The sequence below is a fragment of the Lissotriton vulgaris genome, chromosome 6 (assembly GCF_964263255.1).
Source record: "Lissotriton vulgaris chromosome 6, aLisVul1.2, whole genome shotgun sequence".
In the NCBI taxonomy this organism is placed as follows: domain Eukaryota; kingdom Metazoa; phylum Chordata; class Amphibia; order Caudata; family Salamandridae; genus Lissotriton; species Lissotriton vulgaris.
The window spans coordinates 1813736402-1813750608 of NC_141694.1; positions in this window are offsets into that span (position 1 = coordinate 1813736402).

Below are 14207 nucleotides of genomic sequence, written 5' to 3' on the forward strand. Positions count from 1 at the left end.
GCGTTGGGCACACTATGAAATTAAGAAGTTACGCGCAGACCCTTGTGGGTGCACAGTGTATCTTTTAGCCTCGTTCTTTGGACAAGGTGAAACGGCATATATATATATATATATATATATATATATATATATATATATATATATATATATATATATATATATATATATATATATATATATATTACCTACTGGCTATCGCCAGTAGGTATATATAGTTAGGATTAATTCCCTATGGGATTTCTGAAAATTCTATGTCTAATAACTTTTGCGTTTGTGGACGGAATCGGCTGAAATTATCAGGAAAATGGCACATTTTGTTTCTGAGCAGCCCCTGAAAATTTGGTGGGGTTTCGTCAAGGGGGGGCTGAGAAAAAAGGGGGGTCCCAAAACGCGTTTTTTGCATTGAGTTTTCCATAGGGCGGTTGGACTCACTTTTAGCTCGAACGGCTGAATGGATTTGCACGAAACTTGGCAAAATTGTAGGGACTGTTAGCCCGATGTGCCTTTGCTAGGTCTCAATATATGTGCTTCAGTGGATTTTGAGAAATTAACGTTTAAATCAAGATATATATCTGTAACAGCGCTCCGGGCAGCGATCCGGTCCGCTTACTTTTCGCTTATCGGAACTTTGCGCGCAGAAAGCTGATTGGCTCTCCGGTGTCTGTCAACATTCTAAACAGTCCGGAGCGGCCGCCATCTTGTCTCTCGGTAGGATCGAGAGAGAAGAAGAGGTGAAAAACGAAAGGGGAATTTAATGAAAGGGGGCAAGGTATCCCCCTCTTGACCCCCTAGGAATGTTGTTGGGGTTATTAAAGGGTCCCGTGGGGAAAATAAAAAAAAAAGGATTTTTCACGGTAGAAGCGCTTCACGGGCCGCGAACTGGGCCGCAAACTGGTAGCGAAACGGGAATTCGCCATTTTGTGCTTCGTTAATTAAATTATTAGGTATAAGGGGGTGCGGGAGACGTATCCTAATCCCCTATGTTTCCTGAGGGTGGCTGAGGAGGCTGATATATGTTGATACATCTCTTCCAGCGGCTGTGCGTGAGCTTTTTTTTTTTTTTGCTGCGTGACAGTCCGGAGCGGCCGCCATCTTGTCTCTCGGTAGGATCGAGAGAGAAGAAGAGGTGAAAAACGAAAGGGGAATTTAATGAAAGGGGGCAAGGTATCCCCCTCTTGACCCCCTAGGAATGTTGTTGGGGTTATTAAAGGGTCCCGTGGGGAAAATAAAAAAAAAATGATTTTTCACGGTAGAAGCGCTTCACGGGCCGCGAACTGGGCCGCAAACTGGTAGCGAAACGGGAATTCGCCATTTTGTGCTTCGTTTTAATTGTTTAGAGACAAAAATTATCGCCGCACATCGGCCACAATGCATGAATATCGCTGAAAAGTCAGCGATATTCATGCATTATCCAGCAAATGCTCTTAGCCATGTTATCCACCTTCCATTGGATAACATGGCTAAAAACCGCTCTGTGCGTGAGCTTTTTTTTTTTTTTTTTTTGCTGCGTGACGTTTGTTAACGTTCGATTCGATGGAAATCAGGAAGTGTTGAACACCATTTTGTCACTGCGAGTAAATATTTTGTTATAAATGAATCCTTATTGATAAACATTGTCTGCGCCATCTTGCGTTTTTGTCCAATGCCACAATTTTGTCGTGCACGGCAGCCATTTTAGATGCCTTGACCAGGGCCACTCTCTGCACGCCGTCGATTCTCAGCATGGCTCCCCACCCTCGCACGCATCTCCCCCACGCAATGGTCACCCCCGCTCTCTCTCTCATGCATGGGCCATATACTTCCCCCATCTGCGCTGCTCTTCTCTGAGAATCACACCCTGTGCCCGTTCGACACCTCCCTTTCACCCTATTCACTACCGCACCCTCTGACACTTCTCTTCCTCTGTGTCCGATTGTCCAGGCCGGACCTAGGCTATCACCTAGCCCTGCGGATGTAGTTTATGGCTCCAGCTGTATAGTATCCAGACATGCCAACCCTCCCGATTCAGGTGTGAGACTACTGATTTCAGTGCTAGTCTTTCGCTTTCCGATTCCTGCAAGGAAAAACCCGGGGGCATATTTCCAACAACTAGCGGTAATTTTTGTCTCTAACTTGTTTAGAGACAATAATTATCGCCGCACTTCGGCGAATTTTATCGCACATAAACCTTGCTATTAGCAAGGTTTATCGCAAATGCGATAAAAAACGGCCGCAATGCATGAATATCGCTGAAAAGTCAGCGATATTCATGCATTAGTCAGCAAATGCTCTTAGCCATGTTATCCACTTCCCATTGAACAAGCGCATGGTCTTTTAAAGATTTGTGAAGTACTCAGGGCGGCGGTGTGTGTGTGTCCTCTTTCAGGAGCGGGCGGGGGGGCACTGGCAGCAATTTGCAGGCCAGGCAGTGTTCAACACGTGCATCACCTTTTCTCTGCCTGCTATTGCGCTCCATGCTTCGGAAAGGTAAGAAAAAGAACGTGCATTTGAGTTTGAAATGTCCAATCTTGTAGCAGTACATTGGAAAGCCCACACATGACAATAACCCGATTCAAGGCCCCATTCACCCGATTTTTTAAAAAAATATAGTACTCCAAGACAGTTACATTTTAAAACTTTATTAACATTTAAATATAACGAACGCAACAAAAACTGTAAATATATTTAACCATTTTTTGAAATTAACCAGAACTATAACGATAACAACAACAACAACAATAATATAACTTTTATGCCTAAATTACGCAAACATTTAGCTAATCTGCTAAAGGGGGGAGTCGCCATTTCTTTACAATAATCAATAATGAAAAATCCACATCAATAGGGTTGCCCGTTTTCTCTATGCAGCACTATAGTGCAATATACACAGCACCTGGGGTGTCAAGAGTGAACAGGTCTTTCTTTGTTCCTTAAGATGTTATCTCCGAGAATGCTGATGCATTGGTGTCTGTACACTTCTTTGTCAATTCTGTCAAGTTGATAACTGCTTTATAAACAGACGATATCTTTGTTTCGTCATTAGTGTTAAGTGTGTCTGAAACTACAGTGCCCTTCTGTTTTTTTTTCTTCAGGCTCTACAGAGTTTTGTGTGTTGTTCTTTTGAGCGACAATTATTCCAGAGGTTTCAGGTTCACTTGTTTTGTTCTGCAGTGAGTTAACAGCTTTAGAGAGTTCATGTTTATTTGCTATGTCCTGCTGTTCGTGAACTGCTTCAGAGACGTCAGCCTCATTTTTTATGTTTCAGTAGATCCTGGACCTGCCCGGCCGCGCCCAAAATGGCGCCGGTGTAATTGGGACTCGTAACTGCTTGTTCTGTACTGGTTGCCCAACCTTGATATCACGAGATACATATGCAATTTTGAAGCACATGGCGGAGGCTTGTCTGCTGTAGTGGGGCGCCCCTTTATCGTTTCAGTCGCCATTCCGCCCGCTTTTGCTACACTGTGCCTCATCCGCCATTCAGCTGTTTACCGCCCGCTCTTACGGCTACACCGTCTCGCTCACCATGTAGTTGAGTTGTTCCCACTCTTGCGGTGCAGCGGTAGGCGGCTGCCACAGGACTCTTAAAATGGCGGCCGGCTCTTCGGATTTGGGCCTGGTCCAGTAAAATGGCCCTGGGACACCTTGGAACTCGGACGCTTGTCTGCCAGGGCTTGGGTTCCATTCTCGAAAGCGTCCCCTCAGCCTTGAAGATTGTACAAAATTCTTGGGGGTCCTCGACTCCCGCAGGCTTCCGGTGGGGAGCGGCTGCCATGATTGCTTGCGGAATGGCCACGACGGAGCTACGAGATGGTGGTGCTCTCATGGTGACGCCAGCTTCAGTCTGAAACATCCAGAAACAAGGTGGGGCTTTCATCGTTTGGGGAAAAAAAATGTTTTAATCCAATGAAAAGTGTTATTTTTAGGTCACATGACCTAGTCTTACATAATTAGGAAAAGAAAAGTAAAATTAACCAATGAAAAGTTTTATTAACAAGTCACATGACCTGTTATGCTTACGTTACGCGCTGCGCGGCGCGCTCTGGATCGTTTCCGGGAAGCTGCGCCTTGCGCACCGGAGCACTTCCGGGTGCGCTAACGCGTCGCGTCATATGACGCATTACGCGACAATACAGGTGCAGAATATAGTCAAAATGTCTCCACCAACCAGCGGTCGGATTTCCACCGCTTTCAGCAGTCCAAAAAGTTCCGTCAAATCTTAAGAGCGGGAGCAACTCAACTACATGGTGAGCGAGACGTTGTAGTCGCAAGAGCAAGCGGTAAACAGCTGAATGGCGGAAGAGGCACAGAGTACCAAAAGCGGGCGGAATGGCAACTAAAACGGTAAAGGGGCGCCCTGCGACAGCGTGTCTTCAGGTGAAACGGATTGTGGGACAAGGTCCAGAATGAAAGATTCTTCGAAAGGGAAAAAATTCCGCCGGACCCCGGGAGCCGGCCGCCTATGCCGGGGGCGATCTCAGGCCTCACCAGGGCAACACGACTTGGGGAGGGGGCAGGAGCCAAGCGCCCCCTCTCAGTCCGCGCCATCTCACCGCCCCTCGGGGGCCTCCGTCAAGCGGTTTAGGGAGGCACCGTATCACATTGTTTTCCAATGCAGTCAGGTCCACAAATGGACCCCACTTACTTTGAATAGTGAAGCTGCAGCAGGTGCAAATAAGGTTTAAACAGTGTTACAAGAACTGCTTAGAATTCTGAAGTATGGCACTCAATAACCAAGACTTATGCCATTTATGTAAGGCAGTGACATGGAAGCAACTCAGGGACAAAAAGCATGAACGAACATTTACGTATGAAAATCTTATTTGGAGAAGGGGTAGAATCCAAACGCCCCCTGCCAGTTCGCGCCACTACACCGTATGTGGAAAATCTGAAGCCATCATTCTACAAACTCTCAACGCTTGTTATCAGTGCATGAGTTTCATGCTCGATCGATTGAGGTAGCCGGATCGGGCAATAAAAAGTATAAAATAGTTATGTAAATAGTTATTTAATAAAATGTTTTATTCTGTTTCTTTGGTGGTGTGTTGTGTATATTTATAATATTTGCATAGGGTTTGCCGTTATTTTGGGCGGTGTGGGTGGCGGAGTCGAGCTGTTTTGCAGCCCTCATGGTGTGGAGCTCAATTCATTTCACTATTTTCGTATTTCTCATGAAGGGTTATTCCTAATGTTTGTATTTTACCGAGGTTAAAAAGAGATCGAATTAGTGGTCTACTGATTTTGCTCGATTACTTTTATTTTTTTACACGATTTTTCACTATCTGCAAAGACTAAATAGAGTATTGCGACTTTGTGCTTGTTTGTAAATAGAGAATGATCCAAAGAGAACCAATTGTAAAACAGTAAATGCTTGGATAATAATCAATCAAATGGAGAGACAAGCAGGTACGACGGATTACAACAGGGGTAAAGGTCTGCGTTAAATACCGTTCACTATCTGCAAAGAGAGAGTACTACTAAGAGAAAAGAGGGGAGTGGGGAGGGGGGGCAGCGTTCAAAGCACATCAGCGTGCATAAACACGAAAACGTTTTTACCTATCACGTACTTGACATTTGACAGCTTTTGATGTTTGCTATTAAAAAACCATTGAAATTCACAGAAAAAACCATAGGTTATACTCCATATATAGTTAGGAATTTGCATTTACAAAACCATGAAAATTCAATGAAAAAACCATTGGTTTTAGGCCATATATAGTTAGGGATTTGCATTTACAAAACCTTATTTTACTCGCATAAAACCATTGAAATTCCATATATAGTTATAAGCGCTAACTATATATCGCGCACCCGCAATCCACTGCTGATGATGTCACATATTACATCATTCATGACATGGTTAGTGACATCACTGATGACATCACTGATGACATCTCAAATGACATCACTGATGACATCACTGATGATATCATTCATGTGATAATACCATGAACCTCTTCAGACTCTAATATAACCTTAGATACAATCAGTGTAAACAGACAGTCACTCATCCATGGAGTTACTCACACACCTAGTCAGTTATGCCAAAAATCAATCACACCTCCATTTTCTCAACTATACAGTTATACACACCTTACTTATTCAAACATATACTAACACATATTTACTTAACTCTCTTATACAATCTCTGATACATGTTCACAATGATCCATACAGCCACTCACACATTCACTAGCTCTTATGCACAGTTATTTATAGATGTCAACTCTCACATGTACTGTGTTTTACAAATGTACTTAATTTGACATGTAGCACTGACATATCCATTCACTCACTAATACACTCATGCACAGTCAACCGCCCATACAGCTGTTTCCACATGCAGTTTTGAATCTATACATATAGTGAATCAACTACTCACACATCTATGTACAGAGTCACACACCTCCCAGCCACCCATACACACACACTCAGTTTCCCATACAAATACTTGCACAACCAATCAATAACCCATACAGTTACTCATATAGCTACTGATCAACATATGCAGCAGTTTGTAGAACAACAGATATAATGATGTACAAATTAAGACAGTTTAGTCACTAACTCATGCCCTCAGTGAGACACATTTAATCACTCACTCATACAGTCAGTCATGCACCTACTAAATCCTTCATCCAGACACTTATATCTCTACTCATTCTTCAATATGTAAAACATATTTTAACTTTACAGAAACATACAGTCACTGGATGTTGTAATCAGTGATGTCATCAGTGATGTCATTTGAGATGTCATCAGTGATGTCATCAGTGATGTCACTAACCATGTCATGAATGATGTAATATGTGACATCATCAGCAGTGGATTGCGGGTGCGCGATATATAGTTAGCGCTTATAACTATATATGGAATTTCAATGGTTTTATGCGAGTAAAATAAGGTTTTGTAAATGCAAATCCCTAACTATATATGGCCTAAAACCAATGGTTTTTTCATTGAATATATATATATATACATATATATATATATATATACATATATATTACCTACTGGCAGTCGCCAGTAGGTAGTTATAGTTAGGATTTTTTTCAATGTTAAATCTCAAAATTTAATTTGGAATAACTTTGGCGCTGGTTGACGAATCTGCCTGAAAATTTCCTCAAAATGGCCTCGTCGAGCTCTGGTCCTTCCCCGAAAGTTTGGGGGGATGCGTCAAGCGGGGGCCAAGATAAAAGGGGGGTCCCAAAACACGTTTTCCCCATGTTAATTTCCATAGGGCGGTCGACCTCACTTTTAGCCCGAACGGCTGAATGGATTTACACCAAAATTGGCAAAATTGTAGGGACTGGTAGCCCGATGTGCCTTTGCTATGTCTCAAGATATGTGCTCTAGCGGATTTTGAGTAATTTAGGTTCAAAAAAATATATATATCTATAGGCGCGCCCCGGTACGCGCACCGGGCGCGCCACACGACTTGCGCACGGAAAGCTGATTGGCTCTCGGGTGTCTGTAAACATTCTAAACAGTCCGGAGCGGCCGCCATCTTGTGTCTCGGTAGGATCGAGACATAAGAGGTGGCCAAAACAAAGGGGGAAATGACCATAAGTGGGCAGAGTAGACCCTCCCGGACCCCCTAGGTTTGATATGGGGGCTTTTTTTTAAGTATCAACATGTAGGTACCAATGCAGAGTCCAAAATTTAATATACACCGTCTCCTTTGTAGATATCTTGCATGTTGTTACAGAAGTTATTGTGGTATATGGAATTCATAGCATAGTCTGTCAGGAAAGCAGAAACAATATGGAGGCAGGAGATGATAAAGAGATGTTAAATACACATTGGAGATAATATAGTGGGAGAAAGGAAGCAACTATGAGCAAACTTACTATGTAACACAAAAAAGTTGCACGGTATATTTTAAGTCTGACTTTACATTATAATCAATTTGGTACTAGTTTAAGAAATACATATAAAAATGAATAATGTCTCAAACAATTTTTGAATTATTAAATATACATTTATTTTTCAGATTCCTTTTCCAAATTTAACAGAACTTCTAATATTTGACTGTCAGAAATGTCCACATTTTGAATCAGGAAATCTACTGATTGTACACATTGAAGTAGTTCATAGTCCCGTGATTCATCCATGAATTCTGAGTCATTGGGTTCAATAACTTTATTATTGTTGCTCTCCAGAACAATTTAGATGGAAATTGTTTGCTCTCCTTCCATTTTTGTGCTGTAATTTGCATTTTAAAAAAATATATCAGTAGAGATAGGGCACTGTTGGGTTTAGGTTCAGACAGGTACTGTGGTTTTTTAACAGTGATTTTATCTTTGGGCAGTGTATGGTATCAGACTGGAAGTAGAAATATAAAAAAGTGTATGTGATAAAGCCTAAGTAAATTCATAATTATACAAGAAAAGCCTAACTCCATCCATAACTATAACAGAGAAGTATATCTTATTCTATAACTATTACAGAGGGATAGTATATAACTATCAGAAAATGTTTTCCAAATTAACTTAAAGTGCACAACATACTTCAGTTTTTAAAATAACATCTTACCTTTCAAAAAGAAGTTTAAGTTGTCAGTGAAAATGCTCTTGAAATGTACTTCAGGAAGTAGTAGTCAAAATGGCTGTGTTTCTCTATCTTTCTTTATATATATTCAGGTACATAACCAATCAAATGTCATGAAATAATAATAGAAAATGAAAGTAACATTTTAATTGGTTGTCAATTCTAACACTTCATATGTGTTTTTGTCATGTAATTTACCTCAGGATATTTAGTCAGGCCGACAGCATAAATGTCTCAATGGAATTCCATCAAATTTGGGTGAATGGTAGGGACTGCTATGTAGTTGGGCCTATTCTATATTTGATGAAAGTGTCTCCAGTGGTTTTTCTGTAAATTACTTTTCCACCTTTTTTTAGGGAGCGCTTACCGGTGCGTGCCCCGGTACGCGCACCGGCAGCGTTATGGGAGTCCTCCATTTTGTGTTTTGGCAAACAATGTTGGGAATGGGTAGAAGGGGGCACGGTAGTCACTTCCTGACCCTCTAGGTTTTCTGAGGGGGCTTAGGACGCTCCTATAGGCCAAAAATGATTTTTTTTTTTTTAAATTTGCGGGGGGCGCTCGGTACGCGCACCGGTAAGCGTACCGGGGAGCGTACTTTGGTGAAAAATAGTGAAAAAAGTTAGAAAAAGATAAACGTTTTGAATGATCAGAGGTAGGGTAGCTCTGAAAAGAGCTTTTGGGTTCTGTGGCTGATTTAGGTACCGACAAGTAGGACCCAATGCAAGTCTTAAATTCAGGAGGAATATTCTATTCTCCTCATCTGAGAAGTGCACACCATCTCCTCTGTAGATGTCTTGCATGTTGTAACGCAAGTTGTTGTATATTGAACCCATTCCAAAGTCTCTCATGTAAGCAGAAACAGATTTATTCACATGTTTCCGTGCTATCTCAAATTGTGTACAAAATTGGTTGGACCAGTTCCATTTCTGTCTTTGGCATATATTGGAATATACCAAGGCAGTTTGTGGAAAAAGTGTCATCAATTGATCAAAGGTGTCCTTTAAAAGCATTTCCAGACCAACCCCAGTCATAGTGCCCAAATCATTTCCACCACAGTGCACTATTAAGAGGTCAGGGTTTGGGAGATGCAAAAAGGTTTTCACCAATGCTATCAATTGATGACATATCAATCCTCTCTGGCCAATCCACTTTATTTCCACTTTTGATAAATCAAGGTTGTGATAATTTTTGCTTGCTGCATACCTTTGAGCCCAGTGGATGTAGCTATGTCCAATAATCCATACAGAATACATGATGTGAGAAGGTTCAGGTGCAGTCAGATGAAGTGCGGGAATGAAATGGCAGTTGGAACAGTAGGAGTTTGCAAAAAAAATATTTTGGAGTTTCCCTGCTGTTGAATCACAAGCAATGATTGGTGGATTCAGTTAGTTGAAAACCGAAAGTTAGGGTGCATGGTTGTGTTGTGTGTAAGAAGCAATTTGAATGGTTAAGAAAAAGTCACTAAAAGCAATAATGCCCTGGATAAGCTGGTGTATTGAGAGGTCAAACATCCTTGCTGACTTAATTTGCAACATTGTAGAATAAACTTTTGAACCTGAGAGTTCAGTTAGGAGGGAGTTGCTATGGAAACAGACAGAAAGGTCTGAGAGGGGGAAGGGTGTTGGTTTGAAAATAGTGAGGGAAGACTTTTGATTGGTTGAAATAAGGCATATGTGTGTAAAGTTAGAGATTTTCTATGCCAGTCTTGGTTTCAGTGTATTGAGTGCACACCTTTTGCTCTGCTAAAGAAAAATTGGTGTGTGTGTCTGACACTGTTTTCAATCTCCCAAAGCATTTGTAAAGGTAAGTAATGATTTATTTAATTTAGATAGAGACTTGTTTGCTCTATTGAGAATATTTGGAAGCAGATAGTTAAGTTTCAGTAGTGAAATTGAATGCTTGTACATAGGTCCTGTGTTGTGTTTCTAAAATGTTATTCAAAAAACGATTTTGGGGGCAAATCAATGGTATTTTCATTTGGCCCTTATTGATGTTTGCCTTGTGCTGCTGGTACATCACTGTAAACATGGGAAAAAAGTGACGCTCTGGTGACAGAAGGCCTTCATAAATAAGGTCCTGAGTTTTTTTGTTGTTGGTTTGTGTCTTGCTTTTTGATAATGCTTGATATCAACATTTGCAAGATAAAGGATTTGTATTTTGTGAAATAGTGAGGGTTCAGTAGTGAAATTGATTGCTTGTACATAGGATCTTTGCTGTGTTTCTAAAATGTTATTCAAAAAACAATTTTGGGTGCAAATCAATGGTATTTTCATTTTGCCCTTATTTATGATTGCCTTGTGCAGCCGGTGCATCACTTTAAACATGGGAAATAAGTGACGCTCTTGTGGCGCAAGGCCTTCATAAATAAGGCCCTGAGTTTGTTTGCTGTTGGTTTGTTTTTTGCTTTTTGATAATACTTGCTATGAACATTTGCAAGATAGAGGATTTGTATTTTGAGAAACAGTGAGGTTTCAAAAGTGATATTGAGTGGTTGTATATAGGTTCTGCGCAGTGTTTTTTAAATGTTATTCAAAAAACGATTTTGGGGGCAAATCAATGGTATTTACATTTGGTCCTTATTTATGACTGTCTTGAGGCACCGGTGCATTTCTTTTATCATGGAATGCACTGGTGGTGCAAGGCCTTCATTAATAAGGCCCTGAGTTTGTGTGTTGTTGGTTTGTTTTTTGCTTTTTGATAATGCTTGCTATGAATATTTGCAAGATAGAGGATTTGTATTTTGGGAAACAGTGAGGTTTCAAAAGTGATATAGAGTGGTTGTACATAGGTTCTGCGCAGTGTTTCTTAAATGTTATTCAAAAAACGATTTTGGGTGCAAATCAATGGTATTTTCGTTTGGCCCTTATTTATTATTGCCTTGTGCTGCCGGTGCATCACTTTAAAAATGGGAAATAAGTGACGCTCTAGTGGCGCAAGGCCTTCATAAATAAAGCCCTGAGTTTATTTGCTTTTGTTTTGTTTTTTGCTTTTTGATAATTCTTGCTATGAACATTTGCAAGATAGAGGATTTGTATTTTGGGAAACAGTGAGGTTTCAAAAGTGATATTGAGTGGTTGTACATAGGTACTGCGCAGTGTTTCTTAATTGTTATTCAAAAAACGATTTTGGGGGCAAATCAATGGTATTTACATTTGGCCCTTATTTATGATTGCCTTGTGGCACTGGTGCGTCTCTTTTAACATGGGACACACTGGTGGCGCAAGGCCTTCATAAATAAGGCCCTGAGTTGCTGTGGTACAAACTTTAAAATGTTGCAAATTAGTGTTTATATTGTTTTCTTTTTGTCATTACTTTGTTGTTTGCTAATAGTGGTCTTTAATGTGTTATTTTTTTCAGAACCACAGATTGAAATCAACATTTTAAAAGCAAGCAAAAATGCCGTCAAGGCAAAGGAATAGAAAAAATACCATACGTAAAAGAACAAAATCATTAAAGGAATTAAAAGAATCCTCTACAACAAGTACTTCAAAAAACACCAGAAAAGCTCCTGGTAAGACAATTAAGTCTTTTCTTCACAATTTATGTAGATCAAAAAGTAATGTTAATGGTAATGTGAAGATCCAGAAGCAGAGAGCAAATCTAAAAAGGAAGGAGAGGCCCTCAAAAAATGTCTCTATTGGAGCAGGAGATAAGACTATGGATAGCACTAGAAGGTTAAATCAATTTAGGGACATTCGTAGACGAATGTTTCGCAATAGGGTAGTTTTAAATTTGCTAAAAAATGAAAAGAAAGGTAAACAGAGAGCTGCTTTTTACAAGAAAAAGAAAAGTGTAGAGAAGATTGTTGATCAGGCTTTTGAAGTTAAGAAAAAAAAAATATTTTAGTAATCAATAGAATTAGGATACTTAATAAGGCAATTGATGTTTTCAAATCGAACAGTAGAAGGAAAAGAATTATTAATCGGACTCATTTTTGTGAAGTATTTTCTGGAGAATGGATGCATAGTTCAAGTTCTGAGCCATTTTTTAATGAGGAGAGTTACTACATGCAGTTGACACCAGTGGTCGAGCATATGAGGTGAAAAATGGTTGTGTGATGGAAAAAGAGAAACTTATGTCTAGAGATGCAGAAGAGGTGTTAAGTGATGAAGTATTAGGGAGACGTACTAAGGGTCCAGTGTACACATGGAAGTACAGTAGTATTTGTAGTGTGCAACAGGATTCAATCGATTTGCTTCGAAATTTCTTACGTACATATAGTAAGAAAAGTCTAAAACAAAAAATGAAGATCTTGCAAGAGTTAGATCCTTGCAGAGTAAGAGAAAACACATGTTTGCATGGGCATTCACTGGCTTGTCTTTCTAGAAAAGTATGTCAGAGTGTTTTTCATCATTTTAGGATGTTAGCAGTGCATCATAATAAGGTGAGGAAATTAGTGAGAAGGTTGTTGTATGCAAAAAGTCCAGCACTTAAGCTTAAACAGTTAAACAGTGCTCTTTTGCATGGATCTGAAGTAGATGTGAAGAATATTTGTGAAGAAATTGAGTTTTGTTATTTTGGGAACAAAGAGGACAGTTTAGAAATGGATATAGTAATGGATGGTAATGTGGAAGACAATGTACAGATTTCAAGTACAGAAAAGTTTGAAAAGGAAGTTTAAGGTGAAATCAAGTGAAAGGCCTAATTTAACTTGTGTGTGTTGTCGACGGACTCATTATAAGATTCAGACTAGGTTAGTTGATTTATATGCAAAATGTGAATTGGAAAATATTAGTGAATGGAAGTATTTTGTAAGTTATTTGTTGGTGGAGAATTCTTTTGATTTGAGTTTTGATCTGCGCATTTGTAATTATTGTTTGAAAAAATTAAATGAAAATAGAATGCCTGCTAGAGCTGCTCATAATAATCTTCAGTTTATAGGTATTCCTTCTGAATTGATGGATTTAAATACTTATGATTCAATTTTGATTCAATGTGTCCATCCTTTTCAAGCTATTGTTCGCATGGAGCCTAAGATAGGGAAATTACCTCCTACAGATTTACAGAGAGGATTAAAGGGAAGAGTTGTTTATTTGCCTCTAGATGTCAAGAAAAATATTGATACAATTGGTGTAGAAAGAGTAGAAGAGGATCCTCTGGTTATTCTAGTTAATGGGGTTCCGACAAAGAGTAAGAAAATCTGGCAAGATTTAGTTGATGTTAGGAAAGTCAAAAAGGCAACGTTGTATTTGGTCAAAAACAATGAGTACTATAAAGATGTAAGTGTTGGAGCAGAGGAAACAGCTACAGAAGAAGACAGTGATTGTTCAGTTGGCCACATCGAAAAAGTTGATGTGTCTAGAAGTGAAGAAATATATGAACATCATACTGTTCATCCTTTGCATTCCAAAGAAGTCGTGGGGAATGCAATTGACTTGTTTCAAATGAAAGCAGCAAAAGGAAGTCCCATTAGTGTATGGGAAGAAAGTTTGGAAGCTCATTGTTTTCCACAGTTATTTCCAACAGGTCTTGGTGGATCATATGAAGATCGACCAGTTCAAATTCCTGCAGCCGAATACCGGACTTTAGGATTATATGCTGAAGATCCAAGGTTTCGGCAATGCATTCCGTATTTGTTTCATCTACTGTATGAAAGTGATTTGTCTGGGCTTTCTTATGCAGTTAATCATATATTGAAAAGTGGAGCTCATCTGCAAAATGTTTCAGCAAGGGACTTT